This window comes from Oratosquilla oratoria, chromosome 35 (genome assembly GCF_046742065.1).
Source record: "Oratosquilla oratoria isolate Oo_2021 chromosome 35, ASM4674206v1, whole genome shotgun sequence".
Lineage (NCBI taxonomy): Eukaryota > Metazoa > Arthropoda > Malacostraca > Stomatopoda > Squillidae > Oratosquilla > Oratosquilla oratoria.
In genome coordinates this window covers 24,545,246-24,560,245 of record NC_134811.1, presented here as the reverse complement: position 1 = coordinate 24,560,245, position 15,000 = coordinate 24,545,246, and the positions used below count along the sequence as shown (strand labels likewise).

Sequence of the window (15,000 nt, the reverse complement as noted above, 5' to 3'; positions counted from 1 at the left end):
TGTATCAAGTGTTGATTACTGAACGCCGGTTTGGGTGGCGAACAGTCATTTTATTGATTGATTTATTGATTCATTATTTAGTTTAATTCTATTCTACTTATGTTTATTTGTTTATTTTATTTCTTTATTTTATTTCTTTAATTGTTTCGTTATTTTATTTATTTCATATATTTTCATTATTACTTATTTGTTGGTTATTTTTTTGTATATATGTACTGTATATACATATATATATATATATATATATATAATATATATATAATATATATATATATATAATATATGTGTATATATTTACATGTTTGTGATATATATATATATATATATATATATATATATATATATATATATATATATATATATATATATATGACGTAAGCGGAGTAGGAAACACAAGAGTCTTAGTCTTGAGTTTATTCCATATTAGTTTCGCAAGTATGCTTTTTCAAAGGAATAAGGTGTACAAACAGGCTGTGGGCATTCTATACATGGGGTGGACCTCACTACCTCCCCGTGTTACCAAAGTTGGTGATACGTGTGAACATTACATATTCATTGTGGCAAATGTAATAATAATGATAAAGTTTAACAAGTGATGACACTAATAATAACAATGAAAATATTAATAGTAATTGTAACAGTGATGACAGTAACAAAATAGTAATAATAGTAATAGTAACTATAAAAATATATATAGATAATAATGATAATAATGGTGATAATGAAAATTTAAATATTTTATAATAATAACAATAACAATGATGATAGTAATAATATATATATATATATACTCGTATACACACACACACACACACACACACACACACACACACCAAAGGACCTTTCCCCTTGTGAGAATGGTTGTTGGCTCAAAGCACTCACCCGCCCACATCATTCGCAGATAAACCCCATTCCAACCCCCCCCCCCCCCGGGGACCCATTGCAGCGTCTCGAAGCCGGTGTCACCACCTTGGTCCCCGCCCCACTGCTTGGATCACAGGCGATGCAGCAAGGCACAGCTCGTCCAAAGTACTTTGTGCCTTACCCTTCTTCAGTGTCTATACGGGCATGCCATCCACCACCCTGGTCATCTGGTGTTACCCCAGAGGTTCCCCGTGGTTCTGTGGTGTACATGTACCCCACGAGCATTGTAGCATCGGTGCAAATTGTATGCATTTGGAGTTGGAGTATATAGGATCTGACGCTGGGATTGACAGGCCAGAAAGGGTCACCGCAATTAGGTCGCATCTGGTCATGGCGTCGGGTCAATCCCACATATATATACTGCCTGGCCTAAGTGGGCAGGCCGGTCAGTTAGTCCTCTGTACTTTTAGCGCGTCACTAGGCCTTCGCGGTCGGTACCCCAGTTCAGGGACCACGCCACGTCTGCCTCTGACACTCGTATCATCACTAGAATAAAGTATACAAACGAAACTGAGCATCACTCTCTCCCTGCGTCACCTAACCCAAGTAACACACTCATATGTTACTGTTCACACGATCACCCTCTCTCTTCCCCTCTTCATCTCGTAACCAACGGATGTATATTTCAAATTCCTGTTTTCTTTTTAGTTTGTTTTTCTTAGCTGATGGTAACAATTCTCAATAAAAGACGTGTTTTATTAATTAGATTACTAGTTTAGTAATTTGCCAGGTAGTGATCAAATTTCTAATTTGTCATCTCCATTGTTTTGTCATGTATTTACATAATTTTTTTCGTGGGCGTGTGGTCCATAAAAAAAGAGGTCTGCACTAAATTCTTTCTCAGCCACAATTTTTCTAAACTGATGTTTGATTGCAATTTTCCTACACTACAGTGGATCTTTATATATTAAGTTTTTAACGCTGGGAATAACCAGCGCTTCTATCCTGGGGGTTTCAAGGAGGGCAGCAGAACGGAGGGAGTGTAGAAACTGAAGCCAACCAACATTCTCTTTTCGATAAGAGATTAATTTCCATGAATGAAAGAATAAAGCTGCGTCACTCTGGTCCATTGTGGCGTCAGCACAGTCATCAAAATGCTGACTACATGGAATAAACAGATAAAGGATGATAGTCCCTCTTTAACTTCTTTCGTGCATTTTTTTTCCTTGGCTACCAGAGCTCATCCTTCAATGAGGAAAGAGCAAATGTAATAATAATGATAAAGTGGTAAATACGATAACACAAATAACAACAATGAAAATATTAATAGTAATTGTAACAGTGATGACAGTAACAAAAATAGTAATAACAGTAATAGTAGTAATAAAAATTTATAAATAAAAATGATAATGGTGATGATAATGAAAATTTAAATATTTTATAATAATAACAATAACAATAATGATAGTAATAATAATAATAATAATGTTGAAAATAAATAGTGATTAATAATATTAAAAATATAACCAAATAATCATGATAAGAAGAAGAGAATAGTAAGGATAATGATGAAAATATCAAGTGGTGAAGGATACGTGAATTGGTAGCATGTGAAATAAAGTATGGTAGCATGGTATAAGAAGAAACGTCAAAGTAAAAGGAAGAAAGCTAGAAAGGGTAGGCAGAAGTGAAAAAAAGGTATCTACTTAGAGTCTGGGAAGCCATTCTTGGAGGGCAAGTGTCGCGGTAGATTTTGTCCATTTTAAGTCACCAGTTCTCTTGTTTTGTGTTTTTGTGGTTGGCAATGTAAAGTGATTCAATTATTTTCCTTTGTTTCTTGTGTAGTCCTTTGGCTAGAATGGTGGATCCCTCCCAGTTCGGTAGGTGTCCCTCTGTGTTTATGTGGTTAACTAGAGCGTTTGTTTCTCGATGATGTCTAATGTCTGCTTTGTGTTCCCTGAGTCTGTTGTTGAGTCCTCTGTATGTCTCTCCATAGTATGCACAGTCGCATCCATTGCAAGGAATTTTGTATACATATCCTTCACCACTTGATATCCTTCACCACATCTTTATCCTTACTATTCTCTTCTTTTTATCATGATTATTTTGATATATTCTTAATATTATTAATCACTTTATTTTCAACATTATTATTGTTATTATTATTATTAGTGTTATTATTATAAAATATTTTTCATTTTTATTATCATCACCATTATTATCATTACTATTATCATTTGTATATATTTTTATTATTACTATTACTATTATTACTATTTTAGTTACGGTCATTACTGTTACAATTACTATTAATATTTTCATTGTTATTATTAGTGACATCATATTTACCACTTGTTAAACTTTATCATTATTATTACATTTGCCACAATGAATATGTAATGTTCACACTTGTCACCAACTTTGGTAACACGGGGAGGTAGTGAGGTCCACCCCATGTATAAAATGCCCACAGCCTATTTGTACACCATTCCTTTGAAAAAGCATACCTGCGAAACTAGTCAGGAATAAACTCAAGACTAAGACTCCTGTGTTTCCTACTCCGCTTACGTCAACCTGTCAGAATGTCTCAGCATATATATATATATATATATATATATATATATATATATATATATATATATATATATATGTATATATATATATAAAATAACCCCAGGAGAAAGGAAACTTGTAGACAGTAAGTACTTTCGTATATTACATATTCAGACTAAATGACAGAATCCTTATATTTAAACCCAACTCTGTATCTCTGTCATTTAGTCTGAAGATGTAATATACGAAAGTACTTACTGTCTACAAGTTTCCTTTCTCCTGTGGTTATTTTGCATTTTTGTATCACGGTGATGTGATTGCTTGCATATATATATATATATATATATATATATATATATATATATATACAAATATATATATATATATGTATGTATACAAATATATATATATTTAATATATATATATATATATATATATATATATATATATATATATATATATATATATATATATACAGTATATATATATTAGGGTGGTCCACTGCCATAGAGGTGAAAAATAAAAGTAGGAATTTCTTTGCTCCCTTGCCCGATTCTGGTTCCACTTATGTAGAAAACAATGTGTTCAAAGTTAGAAGCCAATCAAATAATATTTAGGGGTGGCTCAAGGTCCTTATCCAGCAGGCCCCTGGATCCCCCCAGGGTTCGTCAGACCACTTGGTATTATCCGCTCATAGACGGGGGTATCATGTTTGCCAAGCACTCAATGTGATCCAGATGCTAGTAAGGACTTTGACGATGTGGGGAACATTTTACGTTGTTGCGAGACAACACCCAGAAGGAACTGGAGTTGCTCTTCTTTTGTGGTGTGACGGCCGTTGAACTCCTCAATGGGTTTGACCCCTCGCTCAGCCACATCGTTGATCACTGGAAGATTTTTTACTTTCTTCAGACCTTCTTTGAATGATGCATTCTCTTCCCAGTCTTCTGGGTCTGCATTAAGAAAATCACTGTTGATGTCGAGGTGTTTCAGGAAACGGATTGACTTGCGAGTTGCAAAACATTCAAGTGGTGGAATCATGGAACTTTTCAATTCGACTCGCTTTGGGGGATCTTCGTCTTCGTCATCATCCTTATCGCGTTCATCTGATTCTGCTGGGATCATGGCCGACACTATGGTCCGCTTTGTCGGTGCTGAAACAGCTTCATCGAACAGTGACAGTGCCACAAGCTCCTCTGACACATACCACAGATGCTGTTGCAGTTTGTCTCTGGCCGCTCTTCCAACACGGTCATTGTGGTAAGAGTGTAGTTTCTTCAGCATCTCCAAATCTGTTCGAGGAGCAACTGCGGCATCAGGGGCAGAAAACCAGGCTTCCACATGAATCAGGATGGAGAAAATGCTCACATCACGAACACAGGACTCCTCCCGTTGGGTAAGATCTTTGAGTTGTCCTCGGAACATCCAGATCTTGAGACAGCACAAGACTTTTGCCATCCATCTAGCATGATGGAAAGCTCCGGGTTTCTTGAAATTGAAACTAGGAAGATTCCCTCCAAGGCAGACAATCGTTAACTCCAAGAATTCCAGGTAATCATCTCGGTGATTGCCCTGTGCCAACTTGGATTCCGCAAACTTCATGATGCGATCCCTGTCAGGTTGCAGCACCTCCAAGTCTTTTCCAGTTTGATAGTTGGACTTGTCAAGGGAACCCCAATTCTTTTGGAACCGACGAAAGAGTTGGACATCGGGACCCGAGGAAGCTCCAGAGCATGTAGAGAATACTGCACCAAGAATCATTTCGTAAATGTGATGGCGGCATGCCAAATTAAGGACTGTGCGACGGAGTCTCTGTTCTAGAAGAATGCACGCTCCTGCTCGACGTCCCCTTTTCATCCAAACACCATTCCTGTAACAGTTCATAAACTGCTGCAGCTTGATTCTCGCCCGTTCCTGATGTCAGTTTTGGTACACCAAGAAGTTGTGTTTCTCCAGTGGAGACAGCCGTTATCAAAACTGGAAGGCGGTCAACGGATGTGGTTGAACAGAGGAGAGACGGCAATAACTTGCTATCCCAATGCACAATGCATGTTTTGCCTTCGGCTTTGAATGCGTTGTGCAGGTCCGTCCATTGTTGCTGACGGTGCTTTTCTCTATGGCGCTTGACGCTGGAGCGGCTGATATTGAGCTCGCCAGGATCATGTCCCAGACTTCTGGCGGTTTCAGTTACCACAAACAGAGCATTGCGATCCGTTGTCCCTGTCCGATCCAGGGCTGCTGTAAGCTCTGGGGTCCAGACATTGTTAGGTCGAAACCGCTTCGTTTGTGGAGTTGTTTTCTTCTGTCCGTTATCTGAATCCGCAGATGTCGACGAGTCTTCACGTGACTCTGCAGAGGAAGAAGATCCTTCCAGCTGAACTTGGCTTGTAGTTGCCTCGGCTTCGGCAACATGTTTTTGTCTGCGCCTTTTCAGTTGTTCTTCTCGCTGTTGCGATCTTGCTTCCATGTCCAGTTTCTTATCCATCGCGCCCATTGAGCCGCGGCGCCCTGGTTCTCGTTGCGCTATTAAGAATTCTTTGTCTTCTTGAATATGAATTAAAGACATTCCATTGGCATGCGCCACATCAAATAGGTTTTTTATTGCAACCTGGAATTCTTTTTCATTTGCCTCTTGTTTTCCTCCTCTCCCTTTGTTTTTCTTCAAAAGTTTCCACTGATTGAACAATTTCTTTACTCTTTCTTGAATTTTTTCATTCCTTTGAACAGGAAGCCTGGCCTTTTTCCAGTAAGCTTCTACTTCACTTGTTACAATAGATGCACTTTCACTAACGCCTTTGTTTAATGTCATATGGTGATGTAAAAATACACTTAACACTTGCTCCTTGCTGGGGAGCTTGGCCCTCAGAATTGTGGTGGACATTTCTTCAATGAGATAAAAAGCACGTTTTTTCGCCATCTGAAAAGAATAAAGATACAAAGATAATAGTACAGTGTCTTTGCCACCTCTCAGAGACGAGATTAGTTCAAATATGACGCAATCAAATGTAACCAGCGTGGAACTGAGTGGATGATACAAGATGATGCAACATTTCGTCATCTGCTCCCAGGGGTAAATCTCAAAACTTGTTGAGCCACCCCTAAATATTATTTGATTGGCTTCAAACTTTGTACACAGTGTTTTCTACCTAAATGGAACCAGAATCAGGCCAGGGAGCAAAGGAATTCAGGAATTTTTATGGACCACCCTAAATTATATATATATATATATATATATATATATATATACAATATATATATATATATACAATATATATATATATATATACAATATATATATATACATATATACACAATATATATATATGTATATATAATACATATATACACTATATATATATATATGTATATATATACATATATACACTATATAATACATATATACACTATATATATATACATATATACACAATATATATATATACAATTATATATATATACAATATATATATATATATATACTATATATATACAATATATATATATATATTATACTATAAAGTAGTAGCCTCTGTTTGTTCACGAACTCCTCCTAGGGTTTTGGAGATAGACCTTCATAACCATATATATTCTGATACCCTGTCACTCCAAGGTACTTGGATAACTATATTTGATTTAAAAAAATATTTTGGCTAGAGTTAAGGGTTAAAGTTATGTGGGGGTATCGTGTGGTAACACGCCACTACTGTATTTTCCCCATAACGTGCATAGCATTTTTGTGACAAAAATTACTATGATTAAACATAGATATTATTTATGTTTGTGAAATTAATGTTGCCACAAATTATGATAGCCTTTGTAAGGAGAAAGCATGTAAATGTAAAATGATTGTATAAATTTACAAAATGTTGAAATTTTTATTATTTTTATTTGATATCGCGGGTGGGCCAGTTAAGATGTTAAAAGTTTGTTTCAATTCTTCTCTTACGGCCGAGTAACATTCACCATGTAGTGTTAATAATCCACTACAATGATAAGATTAAAGATTATTCACGAACTCCTCCTAGATTTTTGTAGATAGACTCCTATAATCATATATATTCTAAAACCTTATAACCCAAGGTACTTGGATAACTATCTTTCATTTGTCTGTCTGTCTGTCTATCTGTTTGTTGACGAACTCCCCCTGGTGTTTTGGAGATTGACCCCCATAACCATATATATTCTGATACCCTATCACTCCAGGTACTTGGATAACTATATTTCATTCCTAAAAAAATATTTTGGTTAGGGTTAAGGGTTAAAGTTAGGTGGGGTGTGGTTAGGTTAGAGATTATTCACGAACTCCTCTTAGGTTTTTGCAGATAGACCCCTATAACCATATATATTCTGAAACCTTATAACCCAAGGTACTTGGATAACTATCTTTTAAATGTATCTACTATGATAAAGTAGTATCCTCTGTCTGTCTGTCTGTTCACGAACTCCCCCCAAACCATATATATTCACCATAACCGAGGTTACTTGGATAAGTATATTTTATTTCCAAAGAGCGTCTCCCTCCTCAAATTGATTTTTTTTACTCTCTTTACATTTTATTTTTGTTACCTTTTCCATTGACTTATATTGATACGTGTAACTTTTCTCCACAAATTTTATCAATATTAAAATGATCATCATTTGCCCGCAGCAACGCGCGGGTAATTTGGCTAGTATATATATATTCACTATATATATATATATATATATATATATATATATATATATATATACATATACAATATATATATATATAATATATATATATACACACGAGTATATATATATATATATATATATATATATATATATATATATATAATATAATATATAATATATATTTTATTACCCTTCCCAACACAAAACCCTTCTCCAGAAATTTTCATGCAAGGGGGGTCTGAGCATGGTTTGGACCACTTCTTCAGCGTGAGCGATGTCTCCGCCCGTGGGAAGGGAGCAACTAGAGGACTTCTTGGCAGCTCTGTGTGTGCGTGTGTGTGTATCTGTGTGTGTGTGTGTGTGTGTGTGTGTGTGTGTGTGTGTGTGTTTGTGTGTGGGTGTGGGTGTTTGATCGGGGGAGGCAATTACCTGGTCCATTTGTTTAGATCAGGGGTTCCCAAACTTTTCAGCTCATCGAGCCCCTAGTAAAGTTTAAGATTTTCTATAGACCCCCAAACTATTAATTCACGAATTATGTCAGTTTGTTATTGGTGTTTTTATTGTTATTAATGCTAGTATTATTATTATTATTATAGTTATTATTATTATTGTTATTATTATTATAATTTTAGTTATCAATAGTGTTATCATCATTTTGATCCGATATAAAAGGCTAAATGGCAACATTCATCAAGGCGACGGCGTTCCAATAATAATACAGACACATTCACATATACATAAATATAAGTGTTATAAAATAAACATTTATAATTTACCAATAGCTTTAAGAGTGATATTATATATTCTTTATTATATTACTATAAGTAATATTCAAACCAATAATATTACACAAACTCGTCATCTTTATGTTCATTCACGATGTGGTTGTGTGTATGTGATATATATTCTTTATTATATTACTATAAGTAATATTCAAGCCAATAATATTACACAAGCTCTTCATCTTGATGTTCATTCACGATGTGGATGTGTGTATGTGAGATTCTCCCTACATGCACAGAATGGGGAGGATTTTCGACTCAGAGTGAACTGACATGGGTTTTCTTTAAGCTTAGATATTGGTTGGTTGATTATTCTCACTCTTTCAGTACGGGAAGAGAACAGGATCATTTCATGCTAACCATTTATTTTTAAAGACTGCCGTTCGACCCCATAGTAATTTACCGACCCCTTTCGACCCCCTAGTAATCTACTGACCTCTTTCGTCCCCTTGGATGGTTTCAACGATCCCTGGGGGGTCGATATCGACCCCCCTAGCAATCTACTGACCCCCTTTCGACCCCTTGGCTATCTGTCGACCCCTTGGACGGTCTCATCGACCCCTGGGGGTCGATATCGACCAATTTGGGAACCCCTGGTTTAGATAAACTACAAAATTATCTGTGTCATAGTATTCCTTCTCTCTCTATCTCTCTCTCTCTCTCTTCTATCTTTGCTCTCTTTTTTCTCTTACCCTTTTAACAGTCAACCCAACTCTAAACATTTACGTTTTTGTAGCAATCAATTTATTATATCTGTCTTCAACTCGGCCACTCTTTTGCTCTCGCTCTCTCCTCCTCGCTTTGCCATTCCCCCCCCCCTACCAACCCCCGACTTGCTCTCTTGTGTAAGCATGATTGTACACGAATCTTCGAATATTTTTTCTCCCTTTCTTAACATCGGGTAAACAGTTAACGACAACAAACATTAATGAGACGTTGAAGAGAGGTGAGCAGAATCTCTTGTCAACCGTGACAGGATCAAAGCTTAGATACTGCGAGGGAGTGGGAGAATTTGAGGAGGAGGAGGAGGGAGCGGGAGAATTTGAGGAGGGAATGTTTATCTCGAGTTGGTAAATGCCCTGCCAAGATTAGAATGATTATGTTGGCGCTTATCTCTCGCTATCTCATGACGGAAAGGGCACCTTCATCTTTGGGGGGTGGGGAGGGGGAGAGAATTATTATTATTATTAATTTTTTTTTTTTTTTTTTTTTTTTTTTTTTTTTTTTTTAATAGGAATGAGGGAGGGAGGACACGAGAGAACTATGATTAGAGGATAGGAAGCGCTACTCATACAATCTCTGTGTCTGATTTACTGCGTAGGTGTATTTTTTATAATCTTTGGTTATCTTCGAATGAGATCTTATCATTAATGCTTGTCTCTTCTTTGGGTGGTGGTAGAGGTGGTGGTTCTGGTAGAGGTGGGGGTGGTGATGGTAGTACTCTGCGGGATAACGTCCGGGCGAAAGAATCGATCTCTTCCTCCTGTAGTCGAGGTTCTCCTTCGAGACTGGATTTGTTTTTGTCCACTGATGATGGTAACGACGATAGACAGCAAAGATGAAGACATGCCAGAAACCACTCCTACCCTCCTCCTCCTCTTCCTCCTCCTCTTCCTACTCTCCCTCCTCTTCCTCTTCCTCTTCCTCTTCCTCCTCTTCCTCCCCTTCTTCCTACTCTCCCTCCTCTCCCTCTTCTTCCTCCTCCTCTTCCTCTTCCTCATCTTCCAGGAGCGATCGAAGAGACCATTCATCCCGTGTCAAGAAATAGATTTCCAAGTTAAGATACGGTTAGAAAACCACCACATTACAAAGTGAGTGGATATGCGGTGAAATGAATGAATAATAAATGAATATATAAATGAATAGATAAAACCATGAATAAGGAATAAAGGTAAATAAATTAATAGATAAATAAAGATGTGAATGAGTGAGTATAGAATTTCAAGATATGGAAGAGCAGCTGGGCTATGCAGTCCACAGCTTCTTAGAGGAGTTGGCTGAGCCCTCGTTGGCTGAAAGAAAACGGACTGTATTACTATTTTACCAGCGCTTCTATCCATGTGAAGAAAACGGGGAGTATGTTCTCTTTCCTCACTGAAGGATGAGCTCTGATAGCCAAGGAAAAAAGAAAAAGAAAAAAAATGTACGAAAGGAGTTAAAGAGGGACTATCATCCTTTATCTGTTTATTCCATAAGTTCTATGTAGTAAGCATTTTGATAACTTTGCTGACGCCACCATGGACCAGAGTGACGCAGCTTTATTCTTTTATTCATGAATATTAATCTCTTATCGAAAAGAGAATGTTGATTGGCTTCAGTTTCTACACTCCCTCCGTTCTGCTGCCCTCCTTGAAACCCCCAGGATAGAAGCGCTGGTTATTCCCAGCGTTAAAAACTTAATATATAAAGATCCACTGTAGTGAAGGAAAATTGCAATCAAACATCAGTTTAGAAAAATTGTGGCTGAGAAAGAATTTAGTGCAGACCTCTTTTTTTTTGGACCACACGCCCACGAAAAAAATTATGTAAATACATGACAAAACAATGGAGATGACAAATTAGAAATTTGATCACTACCTGGCAAATTACTAAGCTAGTAACCTAATGAATAAAACACGTCTTTTATTGAGAATTGTTACCATTAGCTAAGAAAAACAAACTAAAAAGAAAACAGGAATTTAAAATATACATCCGTTGGTTACGAGATGAGGAGGAGAAGAGAGACGGGGGGGAGGGTGATCGTGTGAACTGTAACATATGAGTGTGTTACTTGGGCTAGGTGACGCAGGGAGAGAGTGATGCTCAGTTTCGTTTGTATACTTTATTCTAGTGAAGATACGAGTGTCAGAGGCAGACGTGGCGTGGTCCCTGAACTGAGGGACCGACCGCGAAGGCCCAGTACAAGTACAGAGGACTAACTGACCGGCCTGCCCACTCGGGGCAGGCAGTATATATATGCGGGGTTGACCCGACACCATGACCAGACGCGACCTAATTGCGGTGACCTTTTCTGGCCTGTCAATACCAGCGTCAGGTCCTATACACCCCAACTCCAAATGCATACAATTTGCACCGATGCTAGAATGCTCGTGGGGTACATGTACACCACAGAACCACGGGGAACCTCTGGGGTAACACCAGATGACCAGGGTGGTGAATGGCATGCCCATATACACAATGAAGAAGGGTAAGGCACAAAGTACTTTGGAAGAGCTGTGCCTTGCAGCATCGCCTGTGACCCAAGCAGTGGGGCGGGGACCAAGGTGGTGACACTGACTTCGAGGCGCTGCGATGGGCACCCGGGGGTTGGGGGGTTGGAATGGGGTTTATCTGCGAATGATGTGGGCGGGTGAGTGCTTTGAGCCAACCACCATTCTCACAAGGGGAAAGGTCCTTTGCTGTGTGTGTGTGTATACGAGTGTATATATATATATATATATATATGTATGTATGTATGTATGTATGTATAGAGAGAGAGAGAGAGAGAGCTGGGCGCGTTACTAGGTGCGTTTCTCGGTGCGGTTCGCTTTAGTTTGGCCGCGGTTAGCGCTCCCAAACTATTAAAACTCAAGAGACAGGTTCATACCGAAATTAAAGTTCGGTAGGTCACATACTACACCAAAGAAAAACTTCGTAGGCCACATACTATACCGGTACCTGTATTGCGTTAATAGTTTGGGAGCGCTAACCGCTGCCAAACTAAAGAGGAACGCACCTAGGAACGCTCCCAGCTCTGTATATATATATATATATATATATATATATATATATATATATATATATATATATATACATATATATATACATATATATATATATACATATATATATACATATATATATATATACATATATATATATATATATATATACATATATATTTATATATATATACAATACTTACAATACATACATACATATATACATACACAGTATATGTCCTGCCTCTCGAGAGGGGTAGCTTGTATAATTTCTTCTTTTTCTTCTTCTGGAGGGGGCGTGTGAACGAGTTCTTCATATTTATTCGATTTATCTTAACGTTTCAACTTCAAAGAGACGCGACCATGAACGATTGTAAAAAACAAATGGAGTGATTGCGTTGCTTACATTGCGTCAGCGATGATAATTTCACCACGCGTGGCATCGTTCCCAGGCCGGAACGCAGCTATTCGTGGTCAGCTGGGTCATCCTTAGGCAAACACCTTGCCTCGAATGATGCAAGGTTGAGTAAACATCTCTCTCTTCCTCTCTCTCTCTCTCTCGTTCGTTCGCTCGCGAAGAAAGAACTGAGAGTGCTCTCTTAGGGCATTAGTGCACCCTGCCGTTAATTAAACGTTCAGCCGTTGGTTCATTTTTCAAGTGACCCGTCATCAGACTTCATGTACCACCTCAGAGGAAGGGCTTCTATCATAACCGAGGTACCCACCCACCCTCAGGGCTTGCACGAAGGAGAGGAACAGAACCTCAGTCCAGGCCCTACGGTTCGGTGAGCTCTGTACTACATTAGTCAACCATCCCAACATTATTCCCGCCATTTTTAATATGGCCTGGCAATGAAGAAAGTGAAGAAGAAAGGGATTTTTTTTCTAAGATTTGAATGAGTGCTTCGAGAGTCTTGGGAGGGATGTTGGTGTAGTGGTGTTGGGGGATTTCAATGCTAGAGTAGGGGATGAACCAATGGAGTGATTAGTATCGTTGGAGTTCAAGGTAAAAACTATAGTGGAGAGTTGATATCGGAAATTCGAGTAGAAAGTGAGTTGAAGATAGCAAACACATTGTTTAAGAAGAGAGTCAGGCATAAATATACATGGGAAAAGGTGGTGGTTGGTAGGGTGGTTGATAGTGCATGAATGGATTATATAGTGGTATCAAAAGAAAGGATAGGAATAGTTCTACACGTTCATATTTTCAGGAGGGAGAGTGAGAGAGTGTCAGATCATTTTGGTGAAAGGAAATTTGTGAGCGGAGGAAGAGGAAAAAAGTGGAAGTAGAGAAGTGCTTAGAGTAGACAAATTGAATGAAAATGAGAAGGAATATCAATAGAAGCTGAGAGAATTGTGGCAGAGGGTGAAGGATAGAGAGGTAGAAGTAGAAAAGGAATGGGTTTGTTTCAAGGAGGGAGTGACAAATTGTATAAAGATGGTATGTGGAACGAGGAGAGTGAGAGGGAATGGAAGGTAGGGCATTGAATGGTAGGATGATGAGGCAAAGGAGGTAGGAGAAGGGAAGAAGCGAGTCTATGTCCATTGGTTGCAATGTAGGACTCAGGAGGTATATAAGACGGAAAACTTAAGAGAAGGGAATAATGAGGAGAAATGTAAAATGTAATAAATGAAGAGGTAAGGGGGAGGGTGGAAAGGGAACTGGTAAAGCTGATGGAATATTGGTGAAGAATGATTGAGGAAAGATAAACAAAAAGATTGTGGAAAACAGACAGAACTTCAAGGGAAGACCAAAAATGAAATGGGTGGATGGAGTGAAAGGGGCTTTGAGCAAGAGGATAATGTCTGTTGAGCAGGAAAGGGAGAAGGCAGGGGATAGATATGAGTGGAGAATGTTTGTGTAAGGATAATAATTTGACGCAGGTCGAAGGGATTTTTTCCTCGCCTTCCCTATTTTCCGCATGAAGGGACAAGGAGGGAGGGACCAAGTTTAAATGAACCGGTTGGCCCAGCTGTGGATGTTCTGTGTCTTGCCTCTGACCTGTGCAATGGGCAGGTGTCTGGGGGTGACCCTTCATCCAAGTGGAGCTAAGATGAGAAGAAAACATATGGGTGGTGGACGTGGTGGACGGGAGTGGAATGGTTTGATGTGTGTGCATACTTTGGCTGAGTACCTACCTTATAAGGAGAAGAGGCCATTGGTAAACCGATAGATAGGTAGACAGACAAAGAAACCAAATGAAGATCCGCAGGGTATCGTAGAAGACTGTCCGTTCATACTTGGAGAAAAAAATATATTTGCCTTGCACCCACTGATTTCTGGGTGTGAGTATTGGTCAGTTTATTTATTTTTGTTGTAATGTTAAGTTCATTCAAGTGTTATATCTCTTATGATGTCTCTTGAAAGACAAAACGCACCCTCACCCTCCCGAAGGAAGAGTTTTGGTAGAATATAAAATACGAGGAATCAAATACCAGAAATA

General features: G+C 38.3%; 1 protein-coding gene across 1 annotated transcript in view; it reads left to right on the top strand.

The window, feature by feature from the left end:
• Positions 1-15,000, top strand: part of LOC143018586 (uncharacterized) — an 87,897-nt gene that overhangs the window by 25,091 nt on the left and 47,806 nt on the right. The gene's annotated exons all lie outside the window — the stretch shown is intronic.